The following is a 22,045-nucleotide window of genomic DNA, read 5'->3' on the forward strand; positions in this document are numbered from 1 at the left end:
AATACAAGGAGACTGTCACTGGTAGCATCCCCCATGGAAAATATTACTAGACTAACTATAGTTTTCAGAACTATTTTGGGACTTTCATAGAACAGATAGGAAAAGAATAGCAATTTGGAATTTGATATTCACCTTTCATTTAAACAGCTATGATCTTCATCCCCATTAAAAAAAATCAAAAGCTCTTATTTTACAATTGATATATTAAATAGCACATGTTAACTGACTTTATGCTAATATATTTGACCTTGCTATTTTAAATATGAATACAATTATGCTGATGAACCAATTATTTTCATACAATGCATCAGTCAGAGATGAACATCCCCCTCTTTTCTCAAGAAAGCTACATTCTGACACTGCTTTATATTGTCAATAACAGTCATGCAATCATCATTACATTGTTGTTGTGATAATCATTTTAAAAATGAAATAAATCGTGACTGGAGGCAGTACAGCATTAAAGTCGTAAAATATTAGCACTGCCTTAAATATTCTCGCTACAAAAACCTATGACATCCATATTACTGGAGATCTATAAATATATAAAGAAGTTGGCTTGTCCTTTATTTACTGGTGAATTTTATAACCAGCTTTTCAAAATATTTGCAAAGCTGTGTGTAACAATCCAAAATTAATACAAACATTTCAAAACAGCAGTTCAAACAAACCCCCATTTTCTTAACAGTAATTTAACAGCCAAAACAGACATCATGAGAAATGCCCAACCTGAATCACTGTTCCATAATGACTCATAAGCCTTCTGGGATCCTCACATCTTCAGGACCACCTCTCCCAATATGTCCCCCCAAAGGAGCTGAGATCTAGTGATCAGAATCTATTTAGGATTCCTAGGGAGGTCAAATTAGCCTCAAATTTGACCTCCCAAATTAGCCTGTGCTTTCTTGGCCCTGGCACTGGCCTCAGTCTGACAGAATGCTCTGCAAGAACAGAGCTGTCCCACCAAGCCTACTACTGAGGCCTATAGTAACATGTAGCTGTCAACTACTCTACCTGTAGCCATCAGGCTATACTCCTCAATGAGGGCTATGTTGTGGACCACCCCATATTAAAGGTGATGTTGGCTATGTAATTTTAAAATGTTCTAACTGTATGTAACTAGTTTTAATTTTAGTTTTGTATATTTTTAGAATTGATGTATTTTATTGACATTGTAATCCACCCAGAGTCTCTTTGAGAAAGGGCAGGATAAAAATTGAAAAATCAAAATACAAAATATAGAGTGGGTTCACTCATCTAAAAAGCACTTCATTGGCCTCTAGAGCACTGTGATTGAAGAGACTTCCAGTTCTTTCCTGTTGCTCTTCTAAGAGGCAATGGAGGACAAAGACTAATGCCAGAACATTGTCCACTCTAGGTCCTGTGCCTAACATCTCCTTGAAAAGCTCATTCCTAGGGAAACCTTATCTGGGCGTTCATAACTCAGACCCCCTCCCCCAGTTGCATCATCACCAAATTTGGTAGGCAGGTAGAGGAGAATCAGCTGGAGGTGCACAACAATTTTGAAGTCTCTAGAACCCCAGGGGGCTGCTCCCTACATCCCAAACTTCCTGGGTTAGATCAGAAGAGCAGCTGGGTTCAAAAACCCAGTTTGTGCCCATCCCTAGTAGCCAATACTGAGCTAGATGGATCAATGGTCTGAGACAATATAAAGCAGCTTCTTATATTCACTCCCCTCTTCCCTTCCTTTCTTGCTTCACCATAGCCCTTTGAGATACAGAGATTTAACCACAGTTTTCTTGCTTATGGTCCTGATTTAGTAAGTCCCCCACCCCCCATTTCTTCATGACAGATGACAGTGATTGCTTGATGGAACTTTAAAATGTCAAAACAATCCCTAAATATTAGAGAAAGAAAGATTCTGTTAAAATACACAAGAACAAAGAAAATATGTAATCATTAACATGAAATTGTACAATCTAAGAAGGCATGATGGAAACGATCCTACTTAGTTGATATAGCCAGCAGGCTGATTTTTTAAAAAATGAATCACTGCAACTTCAGTAGTAGATACAGATTTGGAACCGACAAATCCCATCTTTTGTTTATGCTCAGTTGAAGAAAACCCTGAATGTGCAAATATACTTTGAGTTGGACACCTTATATGCCAAAGTTACAATATGAAAAAAAAAAAACATGCATGTATTCCCTGAAGAATGGGAATTTGGAATGAAATGTTGCCATGCCAACACATGAAGAATAACACTCCTTATGGGTGACAATTTACAGGGTTGGTGTTTGAAATAAAATGTCAGCTTCTCTAAATTTTTTAACACACATAGGAACTAAGGGCACATAGATATATCATAACGGGCACTGGCGATAATATTTTTGCACATTTATTACCAGAGAAGGCGAGGACAGTTCTATTACTGATTTGACCTGTCCACAAAATCTCCTGCTATTTTTTTTCCTTTTCCCTTAATCTTCGCATGTATTTGAATGCAAATAAAAGTTAAATATTTAAATTGGATAGCATTTCATTTCTCCATACTGATACTATTCACAGATTGCACATAGCCTGTTTTGTGTCTCATTCTGATGCCATTTAATGAATAGCTCCAGGAAAGAGCAATAAAAACTCCAGAGGGAATTCAGCCACTAGCACTTTATTCTACCTACAATGTCCTAGGGGGAACCTGAACAAATCAGGGGGAAAAATACCACTGGAATTGTCTTTGATAAAATGCCAGTCATTACACTGCTGTTTGAAATTCACTGTGGACCTGAACTACAATATATGTTTTACCAAATATATGTTAATTAATTCTAATGACATTTAAAACCCCTTCCCCCTCTGTTTTGATAACCACCATTCAACACAAATAAGCTAATAAAGTCTACTAGGAATGTCATGACTCATTTCATAACATTTTCACAAGGCAGAGAGAGATTTATACCTTCTTTACAGCACTCTATGGAAAAAGGTCAACATGAGCTCTTTCAATTGTGCTAAAGACAACAATGATGATATACTGGCAACGAAATCCATCTAAAAATACATTTGCCATAAAATATTGGTAATTATTGCCTACAGTGTTCTACTAACCCTGTGGATCTTGAAAGAATGACATATTTCCCTACTAGCTAAAAAATGGAAATGTGGCCCAAGATACTCCAGCAGGCTGTGAAAAGTCCTTGGTTAGGCAAGTTTTATGTCTAATGTTAAAATTCGCAGCATGAATTTTATCTTACATTAAAAGCAAGAACTCTGGCTCCAAACAAGCCATGTACGAGACAGAATGTTGGATGCTCATTTCTTCCTTCCTTATTCAAATCTGCCTTGAAAGGAGGGACGGATGATTTTTGGAGTCAGCCCATTTCACAAATTGCAATAATCACTACCACTTTTACCTGTTCTTCCTGGCCCCCGACCTCATCTGGTGCACCCAGGAATCCCAATAACTTAATTAGTTCACAGCCCTTGTGGAGGGGCTGTCATGAGTGAGTTGAACTTTCCGCTGAACTTTCCCCTGTCACAGATCACTGGTGAAAGATAATTTGGGGAAGCAGGCAGTTTTGTTTGGCTGCAGGCCACTTGCTTACAGAAGCCAGAATTGGTTTTGATTTCTCTTAAAGTAGAAGAAGGAAGGTGACAGAAATCACATATACACAGTTATATGTCTATATTACATGTTTTCTGGAACTTCTCATTTTTATCATTTTCTCCTTTCTGAATCCAGTATTAATGTTGTACTTTGTTTCCATTCAACAAATACATGATTAAAACTCTTCCAAAAAGCACAGTACAACAGCAAATCTGTTCCACTTAATATTTCTAGTAAGGCCTTAGAGGAGAAGCGTGTCTCATGGCTTAAGTGCCACTCAGAGCTTAACATCCACTCAGGGTGGCTGCCCCGCCCCTGAGTGCCTCCTCCTCCAACCAGTTTGCCTGTCTGTCCAGCTGCCAGCCAATCACCTCCCATACCCCACCCCTGACCACCCCCTCCTCCTTCCACTTCCCTCTGAGGCTTGGAGGCTGCAGATCCCTGCTGCATGAGAGTTGCCCCTGCCGGTGAGTTCCATAACAGCTGCCTACAGACTTTCCAGGTCCTGGGGGGAGGGGGAGGCTGTACACAGAGTTCTTCCACTCCCCCCCCCCACCAATCTAGTACTCATTGTATTCCTGAATGCAACAGGCTTGGCCCCTAGTATGTATGTATATATGTATGGGCAGGGGGGGCTAATGTAGCTCCCCCTCCAAATAAATTTAACTAACCTGGAAAAAGAGAGCCTGATCATATCTACTGGCATCACTGTCATTTCTATGCTCTATTAAATGTCTATAATGCAGGTGTATATGCTTAGGGTCCTTCATGAGATCAGAAGTGGTGTTTGTGTGTGTGTGTGTGTGTTCTGTTATTTGTATCATTCCAAACCACATGAAAGGGCCAATGCATGTGTATCTGTATACAGAGAAGGCTCACCGCAGAGAGTCAGTTGTATGCACTGATGTGCATGTATAGAGGGGAACAGGGGCCAATAGAGACAATCCTGTTCCCCTCTATACATGTACCGTATACACTTTTTAAACACCTACCCAATGCACTTGTTTACATACAAATCAATCCCACCTAACATTTTCACAGGTTTAAGGATTTATCCATGGATACACAACTTTTCCTTCCACTATAAATCATAATCCAGAAACAGCCTAGCTAGCTGGTTAGGAATGGTGGCCAAGAAATTGAATGAATGAATGAATGAATGAATGAATGAATGAATGAATGAATGAATGAATGAATGAATGAATGAATGAATGATCCTGAGAGATGGGAATTGTCCAGAAAATAGATGAACAGGAAACTGGAGATTTGCCACTGGAGGGAAGAATCAAATAAAATACTTCCATCCCTGTACAATTGTTGATTTATACCTAGCTTTTCCCCCAACCAGGAATCCAAAACATCTTACATCTTTCTCCCCTCCTCACAGCACCAGCCGTGCAAGTTAGGATAGTCTGAGAAAGTATTACTAGTCTGAAGTCACTCAGTGAGCTTCCACCACAGAATGGAAGTGTGGACCTGGGACATAAAATGTGGGGAAATATATGGTGGAATCCAGTCCACAGTAGATATCCTACAATGTACGGGCAGGGCTAGAACTGAATGCCATGCCGCAACCCTTGGTCACATATGTGGCACTCTGGTCCACTATATTCACTAAGTACCAATAGATTCTCAAAACACTCTGGAATTATTACTTTTCCTAACTTCCCACAAAATAGCCGACTATGCAGAAGTACCAATTTATTTAACAGTAGGATTTTAATAAAGAGTCAATACTACGTTATCCTCATGTTCTTTATCTACCTCTCTCTTTCCAATACAATGAGGAAATAATAAACAAAATTATATATTAAACTAGTAATCAAGCCCGCTGTATGAGTAATACAGCAGGCGCTAGGCACTTACCCTGTCGTGGGGCTCCCTCGGGCAGCGGGGCCTCCCCCGGGCGGTGGTCATTCGTCGACGGCTCCTTTAGGCGGCGGCCTGATGCGGCGAGAGGCGCTTTGCGCCTCTCGCCGCATCAGGCCGCCAGGCAGGGAGCCCCCGGCAGCCGCGCTCTGCGTGGCTGCCTGAGGCTCCCTTGCGGCCGGCCTGATGCAGTGGCAAAGGGAGCAACTGCGAGCCGCGCTGTGCACAGCTCGCAGTTGCTGGGGCTGGGAATTGGAGGGACCAATCGGCAGGCGCACAGCGCCTGCCAATTGATCCCTCCGATTGTCCAGAGGAAGGGTCCAATCCGGACCCTTTCTCATCACGGACACATCCCGCCCTAGAACCCCTTAGCCTTTTATTTAGTCTGTGGCGCCCGCAGCACCACGGGCGGTTTAAAGATACCCAAAGGTCCAAAGGTTAATGAGCATATTGAGTATCTTCAAGCAAAATGAATCCTACTTGGATGTTGACACAGGCATGTGACCCACAAAGCAGAACACACCCACCAGTCATATATGATGGTTCCCCAGTAGCTTGATAAATCTTCTACAGCTTCTTAAGATTACAAAAAAAATATGAAGCAGAGTTGTCAATAGTTGGCTGAGGAGCTACATTCAATTTAGAAAATCACAGGCCTGTAGTGGAGAATGCCTTATCACTCTTGGGACTATTTTCCCTTTTTATATTTTAGTAATTTTTACAATGTCTTTCCCTACAATTATGGAACAGGTCAAAGTAAAATTGTAAAATGCACCATACCACATAAAAAGTATCAGGTCCTTCTGATGATGTGTCCCTCTGACTGGGCCAATCAGAGCTTTCCCCCTCTATGGGCCAATCAGAGCCTCTTCCTCACCTCCATCATCCTTCTTCTCCGGGCATGTCCCATGGGCATGAAATGCCAGCAAGAGGTAAGTTGTAGGGCTCTGGAAGCAACAAAGATCCACAAAAACAGGAAGCCAAAAAAAAATACAAGACCAACCTATTTGGCTGAATAAATAAATCTTCTTTAACATGTCAAAAACATCTCAAATACAAGATTTCAATATCACAACTCTTCTCAGAACCAAGCTAGAATGAGGTCCAGATTTCAAAACCAAGCCACTTTCTTCAGTAGCTCATTCCTAAATACAAATGTACATATTCAATATTCTGTGGACACTTCAGCCACTCTCCAAAACAATACCACTCCAAGCTTCCATGAACTATTGTAATACAGCAAGAAGACCCTACATAATGGAAGTCTATATTCAACATGTTAGAATATGTATAACAAGTACCTAACCCTTATTTGAGAGCCCCCAAAGCCTAACTGCTCATAAAGCACTGGTATACCTACATAATTTCTGCTTTTGAAGGGAACACCATGCTAATTTGGCAGCAAAGATTTGGAGAGATGATGCCCATGTTGGTCATTTTTAAAACACAAACTTTAGACAATGCCTGGTTTTTTTGGTGTAAAATGGTTTTGGGCCAACATACAGGGGAAAGCATACAGAAAACGTTAATCATCCTGGAAAACGTACAGAAAATTATAAAGTCAGCTCTATAAAAATGCTACCTTCCTTGGTGGGTACTTAAAAAAAGAATACTGCTATTACTGGGTGTTGAGGTAGCCAGCTATCATGTCAAAAGCTAACTGGTTTATTCCAATCTTTTCTCACTTTCTTATAATTTTGAGGGGGGAAACCCTCTATAACATTCAGTTTTTCTTTAAAATGAAAAAACACAAAAATTATTTTCAATAAACCATTTAATGTTTAATGCTATTTTTAAAAACATATAAGTACTAGTGTCTATATTTCAAACACATATACCCATGTAGATTTTATTTATTCCCTACTTTTCTACACAATGGGGTCACAAAATAGCTTACATTGTTTTTGCTCCCTTTGTTTTATTCTCAAAAGTACCTTCAGATAGGTTAACCTGACAGAGAGAGGTTGACTGGCAGACGGAGAAATGATCCTTGGTCTCTCAAATTCTCATGCAACACTCTAAACTGCAATGTAATATCATGTAATACAATCTAAAGCATGTTTATTAAGAAGTATCTCCCACTGATTACAAAGGGTCTAACTCCCAAGCAAATAAGGATAGGATTGAATTCTTTGTTTGATCCTTATAAAAGTGTTAAAAAATGAAGTTGGTTTTTTTGCCAACTATATACTTCATCTTTCTTCTACTGAAGAGGATAAAAAGCACATTTATGTTAAAATTAACTATCCACAGCTGAAGTAGAAGTCCTTCAATCATCAAAAAATATTATCAGATTGTATCTTGTTAATTACCTAACTAATGATGTCATATTTCAAGGGAATATTTGTGAAAGGAAAGTAAGCAGGATTTGTGCTTAAGGGCAGAATGTAATAGACTTATAGCAGAGATAGCAATAAAAAGAGACTTATTGCAAGAATTGATTGAGTACCATAGCATGTATAATATGTTCCAGCAGGAAGACATTTACATTTTAATAATTTATAGTATATATAACTTACTAGTCCAGATAATGGGAACAACCGTAAAAGGACAGGACTGGAGCCAGCGTGTTGCACAGCAAAGGAACATAATTATCCAATAAATTGTACTTCTTGCATTTTGGTCTGCTCTGCTTTGAATGTCTTCATTAAAAAAACAGAATAATGTGCTAATTTTAATTTCCACATATTTCCCTCTTTTATGAAAAGAAGCTTGGATTTGTTTCAAGCCTATTTTTGATACTAAAAGACACAAGACTAATCTAATGTTTCATAAGCTTTTCCATTACGTTTTTCTAATTGCTAGTGGTAACCCTAAACAGTGATAATCCCCTTCCTAATGGGAACATTTGCATTGCGCTGTTGTTTCTTGGCAACAGAATCTGCTCCTTCTAATAATGTTGGTGTCTGCAGCACAAACTGTCTCCTTCATCCATCAACTTAAAGTGAGTTCTCAGAGTCACTTCCATATCAATTCAGAAAACAATGATGTCTCAAACTCCCACCTCCATTTCTAATATAATTTACTAACAGAAACAGATCTCAGTATACATAAAAAATTAAATTACAGGTCTATTCACAAAATAAGCATCTATTAGAGCCTGGGCTAAAGTGAATGGAACCCAACAATACAATTAAAGTACCTCTCTCTGCATTAACCCCCTCAAGACAATTTATTTGTTCTGAGACTATACTTGTATCAAGGAGCAATTCCCAGGGAACTCAGTGAGACTTTTCCCAAATAAACATGCATAGAATTGGGATGCATGAGTCTCTAATAGGAAATAAACCCAGCAGGGAGACCAGAAAAAATTAACAAGCCAACTTGTCATCCCAGCTAAAATTACAAATCAGAAAGGAAATTCTTAACAAAGAAACATGTATGGAATATGTTCTAACAAAATGTTATATGCATGTTGATTATACCCATCTTTTTCTCATTAAGTATGCAGAGTTGTTTCTGTCTTCAAACAGTGTTTAGAAGCTGTGGATGAGGTCAAGCAGACTGAAAGCAATTCAAACAAGTGAGAGATTATGATTGTGGAAAGACTTTGAGCCCCCAAAAGGTTAAATATAGCAAGAGTCATAGGAATGGTAATTACCCCTCTTGCACAGATTTGCAGCTTTAGTTGTTATCCAAGACCAGGGATTCTCAACTGGGGATTCCTGGAGTTCTGGTGCTCCATTAGAGTTTATCAGGTGCTCCCCAACATTTACTTACACCTGGGAGAGGTTCCCTTTCTGTATCAATCATGGCAGGAAGGTCTCGGCGGAGCAATAAGATGTTATCTGCAAAAAAGCTTGCTAATGCTCACAGCCAAGGTACAGTACAGTACAAGAAAGGAGCACAGCACAACACAGGAAAGGAACATAAAAAGAACCATGATGGATCAGACCAAAAGGAACATCTATTCCACCAGTCGCCAATAGGCATGGGCATGAACCTAAAAATTCCAGTTCATCCCAAACCTAATCCCAAACTGACCCAAGCCAGATATTTTCCAAACCAGCCAGTTCAGACCACCTTTCTCCAGTAGCTAGGAGAAAGGGGATGATCACCTGAGAAGGTTTAAGAGGCTGCCAGCACTTTTTGCTTCCCTCCACTCTGAAGCTGGGGGGAGGGGAATGAAATGGACAGGTTATATTGTTTGCAGCCATTTAAAGCTAGCAGCAGATGAGCAGACCCACTAGGTTGTTACATTTAAATGGCTGGCAGTCATTTCACCAGTCATTTTTGCTTTTCCTTGATTCGAAGCAGTTGGAAGTAAAAATGAGTGAAGAAATGTCTGGCAGCAGCGGGGAGTGAAATTGACAGGTTAAATGGCACAGTTATTTAATTCTAACACTCGGCAGGTGGACCTGCCCTGGTCAGCTGTTGGGTTTACGTGACCCAAACAGTGGACCTAAATAGGACAAAAACTAGGTAAATGTTCAAGGAAGCTGTCTTCCCTGAACATCGGTTTGGGGGCTAGAAACTGGGCCAAGTTTCTGGCAAACTTTGGCTTGCATAATGGTTCAGGCTCATCTCTAGTGGCCAATCGGTTCCTTTGTATGACCAACAAGAGTCCAAGGCCTTCCCCTGATGCTGCCTTCTGAATATGGAGGTTTCCCCCAGTCACCATGGTTAGTAGATACTGACACACTTAACCTCCATGAATCTATTTCATCACCTTTTAAAGCTTCTTATTCCTGTGGCCATTTGGAAGCAAATTCCAAATTTCAATCCCACTCTGTGTAAATCAGTATTTCCTCTTCTCTATCCTGAACCTATAGCCTATCAGTTTCATTGGATCATATAATTCTTTTCTTCCCTATCTACTCATAACACCTTTCCTTCTCTTTGTATGGGAAAAAGATACATGGATGCCTGAGCTCAAATCCCTCAAACTCACTGGATTAACTTGGGCCAGTTACTCTCTCAGACCGTTTAATGCACTGGAGGTTTCATGCCGGGCTGCAGGCTGGAGTTTTAGTCATGGCAGGTTGCCCCACCTCTTCCTGCACTCACACGAGGGAGCATTTGGCCCAGTGCACCTCATCCGTCCCTGATTTGTACTCCTGCATGAGAGCTGGGGCAGTGAAGTTCCCAGTGTATAAACGGTCCAAGTCTAACCACACATGCTGCCCTTCACCTTATGAAAGAATTACTTTGTTTTTTTGTCATTCTGAGTCCCAGACTGATATCATGGTCTTTTACAAGAAATCTGGTCCTGAGAAGAACACTGATTCAGGGTACTCACTACAACAGCAGAAAGGTCATGTAATTTTAGATTAATCACTTGTAGTATCATACTCTGTCCCAAGATTAAAGGTTTTTTCCATTGTGCTAAAATGTGGCAAGAGCAGAGGACACTTCCACCTTTCTTTGGAAATTTATCCTTATCTACTTTTGATGGTTCCCCCCTCCCTTCTTGGTTTGGTGGTAAAACACAAGCAACAAAATGCACCAGACACAAACAGAGAAGCTGAAGGGTATAAGACTTGCCTCTTTTATATGGCGTATTTGTCACTACAAAATTGCTGATTTATGCTTAACCTGTTCTCAATTTATCTTGCAATGTACAACTGCAGCTAGACAAAGATGTCCTAGGAAAGACAGTAGCATCTGACAAGGGACTGTGGAAGAGCAACATAGTAGTTCTGCATCTTCATTAAACTCCTCTATACAAAATCAATACCTAATGCTTTCCAGTGCCACAATGTAACACATTAAAACAAAATGCCACCTATTTCAAAGGAAGTTAATGGGAACAGAACACATTGAAGTTTTCTCCTGCTGTACATTATCTGCAGACCTTCAAACATTACTGGAAGTTGTCACCCAAGCAAATCAAAGCCTTTCAGGGGCATGACTTGGGAGGCAGTACCTAAGGCCAACCTTTTATCACAAAGATACAAATATATATTCTTTAAGGGCAGAAAATTGGAAACATTAAATTTTGATAGAAATATGCAGTGCTTTAAAAATAACCCTAAAGTGTCAGAGCTGTTATGTAAAGTTCTACCAATCTCCATCAATTCCCCGCTTGGGACAACCCTGATATAAGTTGCCAGTACTCGGTACTGGTATATTTGGGAAACAGCCTCCTGGGAGGAGATTGTCCAGGGCCCTGTCCGCCCATGTTCACCCTGACTTGCCCTCCCCCCCAAGTTCCCACCCTCCCTCCTTGCCTGCTAAAAGCCTTGTGGCTGCGGCCTCCATTGTCACCCACAAGGAGAGAGGCAGCGACTGGGCTTTGCGGCCTGTAGGTACACTCTTACTAGGAGGGAGCCGGGGGGGGGAGCTTTGCGAGCCAAAGGGAGCCGTGGTCACCCTCTTACACCCTCCTGCCTGCCGCCCCTTTCAAAGCCCTTTTTTAAAATGGGCTTTGATACTAGTAAAATCATATTACGATTTAAAAATACTAGGAAGACATACTCTAAATATAAATGCATGTCAGGTTCTTGCCTTCCATCAACAGTTGATCACATGCTGAATAAGAAATTGTTTTACCACATTTATTTCAGAACAAATCCATCTTTCAATGGAGCCACAGATTACACTGCAGTGCATATGAAAGCTTCTACTTTTAATAAAATGTTGTTGGTCTTAAGAGTGACACTGGACTCAAACTTTGTTCAAACTATTTAATCTGAAATTCTTCTAGTCACAAACGGAAAACCCTGAATCTGTCCTTTAAAAAAAAGAAATAGGTTTAGAAACAAGGGTCAGATTCCAAAGAGCAGTCAATCCAAGGAAATTCAGATTTATATTTCTGGTAAAGCAGCCTCCCATGCTACATTGCAACACGCTCATGAAACTAATATGAACGCAGCTCAAAATAATTGTCATAAATGTCATAAATTGTATGTTGAAAAATCCTTCCCATTAACTACAACAAGTTCTATAGAGCCTCTTCACTTCACCCATGTGTAGGTCTTTTTACTATTTTGTGATCTTTAAAACCAGATTAACAACAGACGGATACTGCATGAACTGAAGATCAGTGTATAAAAATCAGCAGAAAGGAGGGTTATTACACAGCTGGCTTAAAATTGTCCTAGCTGGTTTCCCTGCAAGCCTGGATGGAATCTCTTCTAGGCCATCCCCAAAGTTAGTCGTCCATATGCAAAATGAAATTTGCATGCATAGGCTTAATTCAAATAGAGAATAGTAGCAACCCTAAGCAATATGCCTCATTTACTACTTAAATTTCCTTCCTTCACTTTTATTCCAGAATACTGTGCAATTTAGAACACTGTATTCTCTTTGTCAGAACAGTTTTATCAGTGCTGTGGCGAGCCCAAAGTCACTGAGCTGGCTGCATGTGGAGGAGCGCAGAATCGAACGCAGTTCGCCAGATTAGAAGTCTGCACTCCTAACCACTACACTAAACTGGCTCTGTTGGAAGAATAAGATAAAAAAATAAAGGTTTCTTTTTGAAAATTATACTTCAAATTTGGCTCAAAAAAGACAAGGAACAAAAATCAGGCTTACATTCTATACAAAGTACCCATTATTGTCTATTTTGACCCATTTCTTTAAATTAGGCCTTATCTAATATAGGAAAATGTTCCAATTTGCTTTGGTAGCCAAGGGACAACTCAGTAACTTATCTGAATGTCAGAGGTTTACGGATGATCTAAACGTTCCTTTATGCAACACATTTTAAGGGGCTGAAGGAGGTCAGGGCATGATGGTTGCTGTGGAACCCAAATGTACTCACACCTCTAGTTGCAACTTTATTGCTGGATTAAGACAGCAGTTTTATGTTTAAAAAATTACTTCTGACTGCCCATTTCAGGTGAAAATGGGACTACGAAATACTAGGGACTTTCTCAGGCCTAAATTACAATACAATGAGCCCCTGGACCCAAATGACCAGAGTAACACATGCTGACCAGCATATCATTGTTGGGTAAAGAGCTTAAGCATACAGTAGCCACATAGCCTCAATGCTCTCTTACACGGTACAGATTACCTAGACCTATTTCAATCCAGATTCATACCTGAGATTGGGATTACATTACATTCATAAATAAAACATGTTGATGGGCCTGTTAGTTTCAATTTCATGGGTGGGAGGCTAGGGGGCCCAATGGAAGAGGTTGGAGCTAGTGGACCTCAGCCGCATGTCCCAGTGGTTTTCAATATCATTGACCATAGTACCCTTATGGGCAGATTGACAGGTTGGGAGTCTGGGGTACCATGTTATGGTGCTTCTACCAGCCTCACTATTTCCTGAAGGTGAGCAGTGCTGAGGGTCACATGGGTGCTTATTAAATGAGGAATCACCCTGTTTGGACAGGGGGCTTGTTGAGACCACAAACAACTTGAAATACTAGTGCTTTTACCTCTAAAGCCCTAAGGGGCTTAAGTGAACACTGTGGCCTTGCCCAAACCGACATGCCGGCCAAGTAGCATCATCACTATTCATGCTGTACTAACCTGCAGAAGTGAGTTAAGTAGCAACCATTCCAAAGAAGGGCTCCCCCCACCCTTGAAGCTTGCCTTTACAACTACTTTATTGGTTTCTACTAGGTGGCAGGCAAAAACATTTCACCCAAGCTAGCTAATTTTGCATCCTTTTAATATTTTAACTCTACTTGCCACAGTTTATCCACTGTTTATAAATCATTTTTATGTTCCTGGTTTTATTGATTAATATTCTGCCAGCTGAACAGGGGAGGGGGGGCTGACATTTTCTGGATTGTTTTAATTATATTAGTTGTTTTATTTATTTACAAAATCTTAATGCCTCCTTTCCTCCCAATCGGAATCCACAAGACCAACATTAAAAAAAACATTTATGATACAGTTATTAAAAATTAAATTTATCTTTTCTGTTAGCCACCCAGAGCAATATCTATGAGGGAGTAAACTGGGCAAGTTACAGTTCTTACATAGCAGTTCTCTTAGAGCTCTCTCAGCCCCACCTCCCTCACAGGGTGTCTGTTGTGGGGAGAAGAAGGGAAAGGCCTTTGTAAGCTGCTTTGGGACTCCTTCAGGTATTGAAATACTTGCATGGGCTCATTTAGAAAGTATTGTAGCCCATATCCAGCAGCCATGTGCACTTAAACTGGCATACTCATGTAACACCCGATCCGTCTACCAGTCTCTGCCTCACACAGCCCAGATGACGCACAGGGGACACTTATCACCCACTAATCCTGACAAAACAGTGCAGCAGTGGCATCCAATTTCACTGAGCTATTTAAATGTCTTGCTGTTTACTTACTTCTGCTTTTAATTAATAGCATCACATTTTTAATCAATCAAACCCTTTCTTCTTTACTATCACTGTTTTAAAAATTAGGCCTGATGGATATATTGCCTTCAATATTTCATCCCATTTACAAATTTACTGACCCTCAAAATCCAGTATTGATCCTAGCTTTGCTTTGATCAATACTAATCTGTGTGATAAATTAGTCTTTACATTGACCTCAGCAAAAATCACTACAGGCATATGAGCAAAACACCACAATATATATTTAATTAGAGACAACTGAATGTTTGAGGTTCTCCCCCTCAACAATTAAAAATAAAAAGAACATTTATTATCTTTATAGACAAAATCTGAATCTAATTCCCATAACAGGCCAATCTTGATAATGATTTTTGACATTACGCTGACCCCCATCTCTATTATTTTAAGACATATATACTTCCTGCCACATTATAACCAGCTAGAAAAACAGCACGTTCTATTTCAATCAAGTTTTAATGCCCAATGTAGGGGGAAAGTTTCCATTTGCCTTGTGGAAGTACAATTTAATTTGAAGATTAGGAACAAGGGTGATGCCAATGCACAAATGTCAATGCATCTTCAAACTCAGCTAGCCATGGAGCACTGATGACAGCCATTATTGCAATGGTGCACCAGGGAAACCCAGGTCAAGCCTCTTTGGATCTTCAATCTAACCTACTCGAAAAGTGCTATGAAGATACCTATGCTCTCCATCACCTACTTTGGAGCTGGTATAACACACTGCAGAACAGCACTGTGAACGTGTGCATAGTTTCCAAAAAGAACACCATCCACTGCATGCTTGCACATGAATTCCAGAGTAAACATTTACTTATCTGAGAGCTAGTATGGTGTAGTGGTTAAAGAGCCACAGACTATGATCTGGAGAATCAGGTTTGTTTCCCCAATCCTCCACATGCAGCCAGCTGGATGATCTTGGGCTAGTCACAGTTCTCTTATAACTGTCCTCACACAACAATTACCTTAGAGTTCTCTCAGTCCCACCTACCTCACAGGGTGTTTGTTGTCAGGAGAGGAAGGGAAAGGTGTTTGTAAACCTCTCTGGGACTCCTTTAGGTAGTGAAAAGCAGGGTATAAAAAAATTATAGACAGTCTGCCTCTCAGAAGGTATGTGGAACACATACCTGCTCTGGAGGTCCTTGGTCAAGGCCCCCTCCATCCCTTGCAAACACACACACACACACACACACACACACACACACACAAGGACTCACTTCCTTTCCCCCTCCCCCACTACCAGTTCATTTTCCAACCTCCTCCTTGGTTCCTCCCCCCTCCCTCTCTTGCAAACACACAGGCACACAGAGATAGACTCCCTTCCCTTCACGTTTCCCTCCTTACCCTCAGGCCGGGGATGGCGCGGCACTGCCTCAGCCTCCAACTGAGCCAGCATTCTCTGCCATGACAGCAACCCTGACTCAGTGGGTAGCTGAGTTAGCCTCCTTAGCCACCGCCACCACCGTTGGCCACTTTCATGGCAGCTGCCACTCAAGGTTTTTTGGCACACTCAGTGGGCAGGACTAACTTCCGTTTCACTGAGCATACCAGAAGATATGTTACACATCAAAAACCAGCTCTTCACTCTTCATGCATCAAACAGTCCAGGATTCATCTTATTTCTATGTAAATATGAATAGGATTGATCCCTACAACTGCAGGTCTACACACACATTCAGTCAATCTTACTCCTGAGTAAACATGTACAGGATCATGTTCAGGCAGCTAGAAACCATCTCTTCAGTAGCTCATAAACTACTGTGTTCTTAATTCAATCAATTTTATTATCATTTCTAGGCCTGAAGAAATTGTGCCAATGCCTATGTTTATTAAGCATTTACAACAAAATGTGAAAAATAATCTGTAAGTCATTAATGGATGCATATTCCACAGTATAATGGAAGACAGAGGAACTTTATCACGTCTTCCTGAAATGATGAAATCCTATTCCGTTTATTTAGATGTGGTAAAGAAGTTTTGAAAAAATGTGATTATAGCCTCTGCTAAATTATCACCTGCAGCACAATACATAAGAACCAATTATTTTGTGCATGGCAATTATGCTCCTCTGATTTAGCTACACCAATAAAAACTAATTCAGTCAACTGAAAATATAAGCAAAACAATATTAACCAAAAGCTAAGTTCATTATACAATCATTCCACTTAGGCAGAGAAACATAGTAGTTTGCTACGATATGCTGAAGGAGCAAACCTAAGCAGCCACTACCTGGCAATAAAACCCATTTTATTCAATGGGGTTCTACTCCCAGGAAAGCATTTTTAGGATTGCAACCTATTAATTAGTAGCAAGTAGACAACGGAAAGTATTTTCACGATGCTGTGCAAAAGTTTTCCTCTGGAAGATAAAACAACTGCCAATAACTAATTCTTCAGTGTATATGGCAAGATAACAAGTCAAGCGCATTGTTATTATGCTGTTCAATGATGTTCAATGATACCTAGCAATTCAACACATGCATGACAAAGCAGAAGCTTGCAGAACCCTTACCTTGAGCTGAGAACATGCTGCAAAGCAGAGATCAGACACACTGACAAGCAATGCTGCGTATACAACAGCATTAGCCAGGATGACTCATATGAGACAAACACTAATCCAGACTGAAAGAGACTTTCAGAGAAAGTACAAGCAGTCATCTGAAAGTTTGAAATTAGATTTGGAATTCAAATTTTAGTGCATGCTTCCAGTGTTTCAAGACCAAACAGAAGACCAGTGGTACTTTAAATAAGGCTAAGAACATTGAGGGCCAGCTTGGTGTAGTGGTTAGGAGTGCAGACATCTAATCTGGTGAGCCAGGTTTGATTCCCTGCTCCCCTACATGCAGCCATCTGGGTGATCTTGGGCTCGCCACAGCACTGATAAAGCTGTTCAGAATGAGCAGTAAGTTAAAACAGTAGATTGGTATGTATCTCTCTGGTCTGGAGATAGGGGAGATAACTTTACATAGCCAGTCCCCCTACCTCAAATAAGAAGATGCTGTAAAGATGCCTCCAGGCATGTGAGGAGATGGATGGCACAGTCTCAGTTAATTACTTTTAGCATTCCACAATTAAGTATACATCTGCCCATCAATTTCCAATTTTGACATATTTATAGAATCATAGAGTTGGAAGGGACCTCATGAGTCATCTAGTCCAACCCCCTGCATTATATAAGACACTCATATCCAAATCACTCATCTATTGTAACCTGCCACCCCTTTGCCTTCACAGAATCAGCCTCTCTGTCAGATGGCTATCTAGCCTCTGTTTAAAATTTTCCAAAGATGGAGAACCCACCACCTACCGAGGAAGCCTGTTCCACTGAGAAACCGCTCTAACTGTCAGGAACTTCTTCTGGATGTTTAGATGGAATTTCTTTTAAATTAATTTCATCCTATTCATTCTGGTCTGTCCCTCTGGGGCAAGAGAGAACAATTCTGCTCCATCCTCCATATGGCACCCTTTTAAATACTTGAAAATGGTTATCAGATCCCCTCTCAGTCGTCAGAGACCAAGCTCCCCCAGCCTTTCTTCATATGTCTTGATCTCCAAACCCCTCACCATCTTTGTTGCCCTCCTCTGGACACGTTCCAGTTTGTCAACATCCCCCTTCAACTGGGGTGCCCAAAACTGAACACAGTACTCCAAGTGAGGCCAAACCTTCACTATGTGTCCTTCCCCCATAATTAAATCCAAACAAATCGTAAACTTGTTAACTAAATTGTTATTCCTGTTTGGTCCTTGAATCTGTTAAACATCTTCATTCTGCTGTATGCATACTGCTCACCCCCTGACTATATGTATGGACTGGTAACTTCCATTTCAATGTGTCTGAGGAAGAGTACATGCCCACAAGAATTTATACTTTGAATAAAACTCTGTGGGTCTTAAAGGTGCTACTGGACTCCAACTTTGTTCTGCTGCATTGGACCAAGATAGCTATCCACTGGAATCCAATATCCTCTTTCCTATCTTATTTAACACCTTCATGTGCCCTCTTGCTCAGCTGGTGCAGAGGTATGGGCTGGGTTGCCCCCAATTCGCAGATAACACCCAGCTCTTCTTCCTGATGGACAACAGCCCTGGTTCTCCCCCAGAATCCTTACCCAGATGCCTGGAAGCAGTGACAAGGTAGCTCAAACAGAGCCGTCTGAAGCTCAACCCTTCAAAGACAGAGGTCTTGTGGCTGGGTAGGAAGGGACCAAGTGAAGAAGTGCACCTACCCAACCTGGACAGGATGTAGCTGTCGGTAGCTCACCCTGCCAGAAACCTGGGTGTGATCCTTGATGCCTTCCTCTCCATGGAAGCACAGATCAAAAGCAGCTCTTTTACCACCTACACCAAGCCAAGCTACTAGCACCCTACTAGGTCGCAGAACACCTAAGCACAGTGATCTATGTGACGAGTCACCTCTAGATTAGACTTTGGCAACTCACCCAACCTGATGGAACAAGCTCCCTGAAGAGATCATGGCCCTTCCTGAACTACCACAATTCCAAAGGGCATGTAAAGGGGAGCTCCTTCACCAGGCATTTGGTTGAGGTCGGCTGACTCAACAATATCTGTTAGTACCCCAAACATCCCCTCCATGATCCGAGCCATGCTGACTTCTCACGGGTTCATGTTAAAAGTTGAGAGTTGTTGTCACATTATGAATCTGTTATAGTATTTTGTTAAATTATGTTCAATTTTTGAACCACTGTGATGTTACTGTCACTAGATTTCTATGTATATTCATGACGTTTTAAGTAGACCGCCCTGAGCAGTTTACACAAATAAATAAATAAATAAATAAATAAATAAATAAATAAACAAATAAATAAATAAATAAATAAATAAACAAACAAACAAACAAACAAACAAACAAACAAAATATATTTCAGAATGAAATTACATGAATCAGAGGCAGTGCTCATTTTCTCGCATTCAACGGAAAGCAAGGAATTATAGGGCATGACCATCTCACTAAAATACAAAATGATCCCCCACCCTTTATTTTGATGAGATTGTCATGCCCTTCTATTATTTTAAAATATTACTTCCTTTCTCATCCTATCGATAATATATATTATTATTTCCTCTTCTACTTGTAGTTCTGCATTTTTAACAGCTGCAGAAATTCAATAGATATACAGGACTATCATAAGCAAAGTTACTCCCTGGATGTCCACTTAAGGCAAATGGACTAAGAAACTGTACCTCGTAAGGCACTGTAACGTGTTTTAATGTATTTATTTTTATATTTATATACCGCCCTACCTCGCAGCTCAGGGTGGTTTACATTGAAACTGTCTCAGTATCATACAATACAACATCTTGCCTTGAATGCATGGCATTCTTTAAACATTAAGTAAACACAAGAACTTGCACAAACTTTCACAGTACTGTAATGTGAAACAATTTGTTTTGTCACTTTTCACCTACAAAATGGGGAAGTGCACCTGCCAAATGTCTACCTGCTAGGGGGCTATCCAAGGGCATGTGGACACAGGCAGGGAATAAAAGCAACCAGCTCTTATTCCTAGCCCCTAAAGTTCTCCCATCTGTACTGCAGCTTTCCCATGATTTGTATTTGTGAAACTTCAAACACACTACAAACTAAACTGAACACAACTGTAAAGGTAATTGACCAAGCTGAAGTTATCATCCAGGCCAGGGTATTTTAGAATAAAGGCAGCTCAACTAGCACAAGGAAAAATAAAAATAAAACAGACCCAACCATAAACCTGACCTCCCCCACCCCACCCCAGTTTAATGTATACCATCTAGCGTGCCTCCCAAAAACAAGGGGGGAGAGGAGGAGACCAGCGGCATCTCCTATATTAGTACAGATCCCTGTAAAAGGACTACTTTGGCGGCAATCTTCCTAGTCATACTTACTAAGGAGTGTGTGTCCCGTTGAACTCCAGGATATTTATTCCTGGGGCTGGACTGCAAAGCTGAGCTGTCCTGCACACTCTCGGGGTAGACTGCCGCGAACGGGCACAGGATGCGGAGCGCGCCTAGCAAGGCCAAGCCATCCCGGGGGAGGGAGCGAAGCCCGCAGCGCCGTCGAAGCAGCGTCCGACCCTCCGAAGGCCATGGATGCCCGACGTCCACCGAGGTCAGCGCTGCCTTTCGGCCCCCCAGAGGGCAGACGGGCCCAGGAGACCCCCCCCCCCCGCTTATTTGTTTAATTAGCGTCCTGCTGGGGGCCTCAAGAGAGGCCGAGGCCATAAACCTCCCGCCGGGCTCGCCTTCTTCTCCGAGCGACCCCAACTCAGTGGCTCGACTCCACCCGCCCCCCCCCCCCATGAAGTCCGCCCTCAACCGCCGGGCAGGTGACGAGGCCAGTCCTGCCCGCCCCTCCCACGCGCGGCCGAGCAGGACTCACGTGCGCGCTGCGGCTTCCCGCGGGCCGGCCGTCCGGCGTCCGACTCTCCCAAGGCTGCGCTCGCCCGCCCGCCCGCTCAGCGAGTCCCGCTCCAGTCACGCGCCGCCCGCCCGCCCGCCGCAATGCAGCTGCGCCCGCTTCCCGCCAGTGCCGCTCCCCTGACGCTGCCTTCGCCAAGGGCCGGACGAGCTCCCCGCCACCCTTGCCCGGCCTCGCTAAGAGGGTCGCCCCTTTCCCGCGCTCCTGTGCAGCGGGGGGGGGGGGGGGGCGTGTATGTGCGCGCGCCCATGTTGGAGAAGAAGGGGGCCCTGTGTCATCCTGCCCCCCCTCCCCCCTTGCGCGCTGGTGGAGCCCCGTCGCTTAACGGAGCGCCGCGCGAGGTCGGCAAGGGCGGCTCGTTCACACCCGGAGCGCAATTCCGGGACTGACACGCAGCGCTTGCGCACTGCAAGGGGTCTCTGAGGAGCGACTCAAGGAAACTCCCGGGCCGCGGGACTCTGACAGGCTGCCAACTGCGACATTTGTATTCCTGGAAGTGGGGCGTCCCGTCCCACCAAGCCCTACATGGGCAGCGTCATCTGGCTCGGATTTAAACCGCGGCCTGTGAACTTTCCTATCCGTCTTGAGGCGGGGGCAGGGCACTTGAGATTCCTGGGGAGCCGGGAAGCAGCTCTGAAGATCATCGTGTAAAAACACTGCCAGTGATTTTGATAATTCTGTGCGTTAGAGGGGGGCCACTATGTGCCCATGCTAGTCAATAAAAACGGCATGGTGCAAGTAAGTTTTGTATTACTTGCTGCAAATGGGTCATTCCAAACTAGGCCAATGAAGCACAACTACATGAGTTGTACACACAGTTAGCGCATATCTCTGTGATATGTGACCATTTTTAAACTATATTTTATGCTACATTATCTCAGTGATATTTGTCGTAATACACATTTTGTATTACCACAGGCCATTTGAAACAAAACTGAAATTGACA

At 42.0% G+C, this 22,045-nt stretch overlaps 1 protein-coding gene across 3 annotated transcripts in view; it reads right to left on the reverse strand.

The window, feature by feature from the left end:
* THSD7A (thrombospondin type 1 domain containing 7A) overlaps window positions 1-21,132 on the reverse strand; it is a 272,715-nt gene extending 251,583 nt beyond the window's left edge. Inside the window, exon 1 of one of the 3 annotated variants that reach the window (XM_077302601.1) lies at window positions 21,061-21,132. The gene's annotated coding sequence lies outside the window, so the exon portion shown is untranslated. Of the gene's footprint in view, window positions 1-6,218; window positions 6,237-20,567; window positions 20,933-21,060 lie in introns of those variants that run through there. The other 2 variants (XM_077302599.1, XM_077302603.1) reach the window with 2 other exon arrangements.
* Between the last annotated feature and the right edge of the window lie 913 nt (window positions 21,133-22,045).

This window comes from Paroedura picta, chromosome 11 (genome assembly GCF_049243985.1).
Source record: "Paroedura picta isolate Pp20150507F chromosome 11, Ppicta_v3.0, whole genome shotgun sequence".
NCBI lineage: Eukaryota > Metazoa > Chordata > Lepidosauria > Squamata > Gekkonidae > Paroedura > Paroedura picta.